The sequence below is a fragment of the Orycteropus afer genome, unplaced genomic scaffold (assembly GCF_000298275.1).
Source record: "Orycteropus afer afer isolate SDZICR_OR568_19922 unplaced genomic scaffold, OryAfe1.0 scaffold00186, whole genome shotgun sequence".
NCBI lineage: Eukaryota > Metazoa > Chordata > Mammalia > Tubulidentata > Orycteropodidae > Orycteropus > Orycteropus afer.
Genome location: NW_006921773.1, coordinates 1,778,367 through 1,784,966, shown reverse-complemented (window position 1 = coordinate 1,784,966; position 6,600 = coordinate 1,778,367).

Below are 6,600 nucleotides of genomic sequence, written 5' to 3'. Positions count from 1 at the left end.
CCAACTGGATTATTTGTCTTTTTGATAACATGGTGTTGGAGTTTTCTATAAATCTTAGAGATAAGTCACATGTCATATATGTAATTGCTGAATATTTTCCCCTATTCTGTACATTCTCTTTTTTATTCTTATAGAGAAGTGTTTTGATGTGCCTAAGATCTTAAATTTTAGAAGGTCCCAATCATCTAGTTTATCTTCTGCTGTTGTGTGTTTTTACTTATGTAAAATTAACTTATATATTGTCTTTGATAATTGTATGCATAATTTATAAGGTTTTTTTTTTTTTAATTTTTATTGTGATTTGGGTTTACAGAGAAAATTCACTTTCCATACAGCAGCTTACATATACTTTGTCTCATGACATTGACTACAATTTACCACAATGCAATAGCTCACCTCCCACTTCCTCCCATAGTTACTTCTTCCTTGTGTCCTTCCCTCCATGTACTCATGCACCCTGAACTGACTCCCTGTGCATGCACAGCCCTTCTATTCTCCCATAATTAATCTCTCCAAGGAGTGTGTCTACCTTATGTAATCTTCAGCTCATAAGCCTGTCTTTTATTTGGCTGGCAGCCACAGAAGTGGGTTCAATTCCAGACCTGAAAGGCAGTTCAGGCCATAGCCTCAGTGGTTCCGTGAAAACTGGTCCTTTTTTTTTAAAAAAAAAAAAGGTTATGACTTTTGTTCCACATTTTTCTCCCACTCAATCCAGGATCGCCTACATAGACCCCTCTCCGAGAGATTGACAGTGGCAGCCAGGCACCATCTAGTTCTTCTGGTCTCGTAGTCATATAGGCTGAGGATTGCATGGTGTACCAGTCACTTGGACTAATCGTTTCCATGCATCTTTGGTTTTCTTCATTCTTCTTTGCTCTGAATGAGAAGAGACCCATTATTGCATCTAGATGGCTACTTGCAAGCTTTTAAGATCCCAGTCACTACTCACCAAAGTAAGTGTGGAACAATGTTTTTGTGTAGTAACTTATGTTGAACTTGATGTCCCCTGCAACTATGGTCCCAAGCCCACAGATCCAACTACTCACTCCCTGGTGGTTACATTTGTGTGTCAAGTTGGCTAGGCCTGGTTGAGTGGTTGGGAAGCTGGATGTAGTATTCCCCATGATGAGACTGGTAATCAACTCCATGGTGCAATCTATTGTGAGCAGCTGAGTAGCTGAGTAGCTGCCTTTGGGTATGTGGTCTTCTTCCCATATGTAAGAAAGAGCTGTGGGAATGGTCTCTAGCTTGTGGCAAGATTGAACCCTGTATGTAGCTGTGTCATTGCTCAGCAGCCTGCCATGCTCTGAGGACCTTGGGACTTTCAATGGATTTGAGTTAATACCCTGCCATGTGGTTTGGTAATATCAGGACTGTGCCTTTTTATTTGTCAACCTTGGGCTTGTCAGTCTCAGCAGCTACCTGCTGTCTGAGTGAAAAATTCTCTAACTCTAATGGGCCAGGAGCAGGAGGAGGTGGAGCTGAGCCCCAAGGTTGAGGGGCTTTCACCCAGCCCTTAGAGCCTGGCACTTTGAACTTGGACTTTAAACTGTAAGAAAACAAAAAAAACTGTTTGTTTAAGCCATCCTATTTGTGGTATATTCTAGTCAGAGTGGCACAAGGTAACCAGGATACTCCCTCTGGGTAGCTGGCTATGGCCAAGAAGTAACTACAAACTTTCCCCTTTTCAGCTCTACTATACACCTGGGAATTCTGCAGAAACATTGTTTGCCAACTCTATAGATGGTCCTGGGCACACTCCCCCCTCATAGACATACCTAATAATTCAGCCTGTGCACCCATCTATCCACCCATGTATCAATGTTTCCCTTCACTGACAATGCTGTACTGTATGTGCAAAAGAGTTCATCTTTGTTATCTGCACCCCCCATTCACCACTCTATGTCTTTCTCTTCCTCATTGCCACAATATTGATCACTCACATTTGGTAAATTGCCCTTCTCTTTACCCAATCCAATACTTGTCTCTACCTATGTAACAGTGTTCTCTTTCCTCCCCTCATACCCTTGGTAACCAACAAAATAACTTTCCTTCCATATATAAACCTTTCCTTGACTTTTTATAATAATGGACTAATACAATATTTATCCTTCTGTGATTGACTTATTTCACTCTTCATAATGTCATCCAACATCATCCACATTATTTGGTGATATATGTTATTCTTTAAGGTTGCATACTATTCCATTTTCTATACCATAGTTTGGTTATCTATTCTTCAGTTGATGGAAACCTAGGTTGTTTCCATCTTTTGGCTATTGTAAACAGTGCTGTGATGGACATGGGTGTGCATATATGTGGTCTTGTTCTGGCTCTCACTTCTTTAGATATATACCTGGTAATGGAATGGCTGGGTCAAATGGTATTTCTAATTTCAACTTTTGAAGGAATCGCCATACTGCTTTCAACAGTGGTTGTATCATGTGACAGTTCCACCACCAGTGTATGAGAGTCCCAATCTCTCCGCATCCTCGGCAGCATTTGTTAATTCTGTCTTGTTGAACTTTGCTACTACTATTGGGGCAAGATGGTATCTCATTGTTATTTTGATTTGCATCTCTCTAATGGCTAGTGATAGTGAGCATTTCTTCATATATTTGTTGGCCACCTGAATATCCTCTTTGGTGAAGTGTCTATTCATGTCTTCTGCCTATTTTTTAACTGTATTATTTGTCTTTATGTTGATGAGTTGTTGGAGTTTTCTATAAATTCGAAAGAAATAAGTTGCTTTTATGTAAGTCATTGCCAAATGTTTTTTTCCCCAATCTGTAGGTTTTCTTTTGACTCTTTTGGAAAAGTCTTTGGAAGCAAATAAAAATTTAATTTTTAGAAAGCCCTATTTATCTTCTGCTGTTTGTGCATTTTGGGCTATGCTTGATAGGCTATTTATACCATATATTAAGGCCTCTAAATTTGCCCTAGTTTTTCCTTGAGGAACTTTATAGTTTTAGGTTTCACATTTAAGTTTTTATCCATTTGGAGTTAGGTTTTGTGTATGATGTGAGGTACAGATCTTGTTCCATTTTTCTGCAAATGGATAACCAGTTTTGCCAGTACCATTTGTTAAATCCCATTTAATGGATTTCAGCCCTTTGTCAAAGATCAAAACTACCAGGCAGTTTTGACTACTGTGGTTTTACAGTAGGTTTTAAGATCTGGAAGTGTGAGGCCTCTTACTTTGTTCTTCTTCTTCAATAATTATTTGCTAATTTGAGGTCCCTTTCCTCTCCATATAAATTTAGTGATTGGTTTTTCCATGTCCTTAAAGAATGTTGATGGGATCTGGATTGGGATTGCATTGAGTGCATAGATTGCTTTGGGTAGAATTGATCTTTTCACAATGTTCAATCTTCCTATCCACGAGCATAGGATGTTCTTCCATTTATGTAGATCTCTTATGATTTCTTGAAGTAGTCTTTTATAGATTTATTCTATGGGCCTTTTGTGTCTCTGGTCAGATTTATTTCAAGTATTTTATTTTTTTGATAGTTATCGTAAATGATATTGATTCTCTTATTTGTTTTTCAGCCATCTTTTTGTCAGTGTAAAAGAATCCAACTGATTTTTGGATGTTGATCTTGTATCCTGACACGATGCTAAATCTCTCAATTAGTTTCAGTAGATTTTTAACTGAGTCTCTTGGGTTTTCTAGGTATAGGATCATATCATCAGCAAACAGGGATAGTTTGACTTTTCCTTGTCAATTTGGATGCCTTTGGTTTCCCTTTCTTGCCTTATTGCCCTGCCTAGGACTTCCATTCCAATGTTGAATAGAAATCATATTAGACATCCTTGTCTTGTTCCTGTTGTCAAGGGAAATGGTTTCAGTCTCTCTCCATTGAGAATAATGTTGGCTGTTAGTTTCACATATATGCCCTTTATTTTGTTGAAGAATGTTCCCTGTATTCCTATTTTCCTGAGAGTTTGATCAAAAAGGGTGTTGGATTTTATCAAATGTTTTTTTCTACATTGATTGATATGATCATGTGGTTCTTTTCCTTTGTTTTATTCATGGGATCGGTGATGTTGATTATTTTTATAAAGTTGAACCATCCTTGCATTCCTGATATGAACCCCACTTGGTCATAATGAATTATTCATTTGATATGTTGTTGGAGTCTATTGGCTAGGATTTTGTTGAAGATTTTTGCATCAATATTCATGAGGGATATTGGTCTGTAGTTTTCCTTTTGAGAGATGTCTTTGCCTGGTTTTGGTATCAAGGCTATGCTTACTTCATAAGATGAATTTGGGAGGGTGCCACTCTTTTCTATGTTTTGGAATAGTTTGAGCAAGATTGGTGTCAGTTGTTCTCTGAATGTTTGATAGAATTCTCTGGTGAAACTGTCTGGGCCAGGACTTTTTAGTTGGTAATTTTTTTTTTTTTTTTTCAATAACCTGTTAAACTTCTTCTTTTGTTAGAGGCCTTTTCAACTTTTCAGTCTGTGTTAGTTTCAGTAAGTAATGTGTTTCTAAAAATCTGTCCATTTCTTCCAGATTTTCAAAGTTGTTGGAGCACAGTTCTTTATAGTATCCTGATTTTATCCTTTTTATTTCAGTTGGTTCTGTTGTGATGTCACTATTTTGTTTCTTATTCATTTTATTTGTATTCTCTCTCTTTTTCCTTTGTTAGATTTGACAGTGGTTTGTCAATTTTATTAATCTTTTCAAAAAAATAAATTCTAGTCTTGTTGATTTTTTTCTATTGTCTTTCTATTTTCCTTTTAATTGATTTTTGCTCAAATCTTTATTATTTTCTTTCCTCTGGGGACTGTAGGCTTCTCTTGCTGTTCTTTTCCTAATTGTTGGAGATGTTGAATTAAGGTATTGATTTTGTCTCTTTCTTCTTTTTTTGATGTGTGCATTTATTTGTATAAATTGGCCTCTGATCACTGCTTTTGCTGTGTCCCAAAGATTTTGGCATGTTGTGTTTTCTCATTTGATTAAAGGAATTTTTTTTTTCATTTAATATTTTATTTCTTCCATTACGCAGTTGTTCTTAATGAGAGTGTTGTTCAGTTTCCATGCGTTTGCTCTTTTTCTGTTCATCTTTCTATTGTTGATTTATAATTTGATAGAATTATGATCTGAGAAGATGCTTTGTAGTATTTCAATGCTTTTAAATTTCTTAAGGCTTGCTTTATACCCTAACATCTGGTCTATCCTCAAGAATGTTCCATGTACACTGGAAAAGAATGTATACTGTGTTGGATGTAGTGCTCTGTAGATGTCTATAAGGTCAAGTTGGTTTGGATTGGATTGTTTAGCTCTTGTGTGTCTTTGTTGAGTTTCTTTCCAGTTGTTTTATCCTTCATTGAAAGTGGTGTATTATACAGCAGGCTGGATGTCTGTATTAGAATATATAAAAGGTTTCAAAAAGCTATTAAGCAAACAAAAGAAAAAAAAATTGATTAAGAAACCATTGGAAATGGAGAGCATTAGTACAGCTCCAAAATATTTCCTACAAAAAGCTCAGAATAAATGGAAAAAGGACACTGGTCAGAACAGAAAGAAAAAAGTAGCTCTTGAGGACAGAATTTAAAGACACTATCCTAGAAATGGGAGCTCTGGTAGCATAGTGGCTAAGACACTTGCCTGCTAACCAGATGGCTGGCAGTTCAAACCCACCAGCCACTCCTCAGAAGGAAGGTTGGGCAATCCTACTTCCATAGTGATACTGCCTCGGAAACCCAAGGAGGGGTCGCTATGAGTCGGGGCCGACTCGATGGCACATAACAACAACAACAATCCTAGAAATACAATTTTTTTGGCCCCAATGTGAATTTTGTTGTCACAGAATACTTCAAGTCATAAAATCACTTTTTCAAACATTTGAAAGCAGCTACAGATACATGGAGTGTGGAAAATGATTTATGATTCTACAGTGTATCATGTCAAATTTCATGATGACTTTTTAATGACTGGGAGATCTGGTGACATTGTGCCTAATGCATTTGATTGCTAACCAGAAGGCTGGCCATTCAAACCCACCAGCCACTCCACAGAAGGAAGACTGGGCAATCTATTTCCATAGAGATACTGCCTTGGAAACCCAGGAAGGAGTCACTCTAAGTCAGATTTGACTTGATGGAACTGAGTTTTGTTTTTACTATGGGTGCGGAGTCATCTATTTGCCTTTTAGTTCTGTTAAAGTCTGATTTATGTATTTTGGGGCTCTCTCATTGGGTTCATAGATATTTATTATGGTTATATCTTCTTGTTCAATTGATTCTTTAATCATTATATAATGTCCTTCTCATCTCTTATGGTGGTTTTTGTCTTAAAAGTCAATATTATCAGAAATTAATATCACCTCCCCTGCTCTTTTTTGGTTGACATTTGCTTGACATATCTTTTTCCAACTTTTGCTTTTTAGTCTATTTTTAATCTTTGTCTCTAAGGTGTGTCTCTTGAAAACAGCATATTGATGGGTCATGTTTTCTTATCCAGTCTGCAACTCTCCATCTCTTGTTATTGTTGTTGTTGTTATGTGCCATTGAGTCAGACCTGACTCACAGTGACCTTTCTTGGGTTTCTGAGCTGTATCACTATGGAAGTAGATTGCCCAACCTTCCTTCC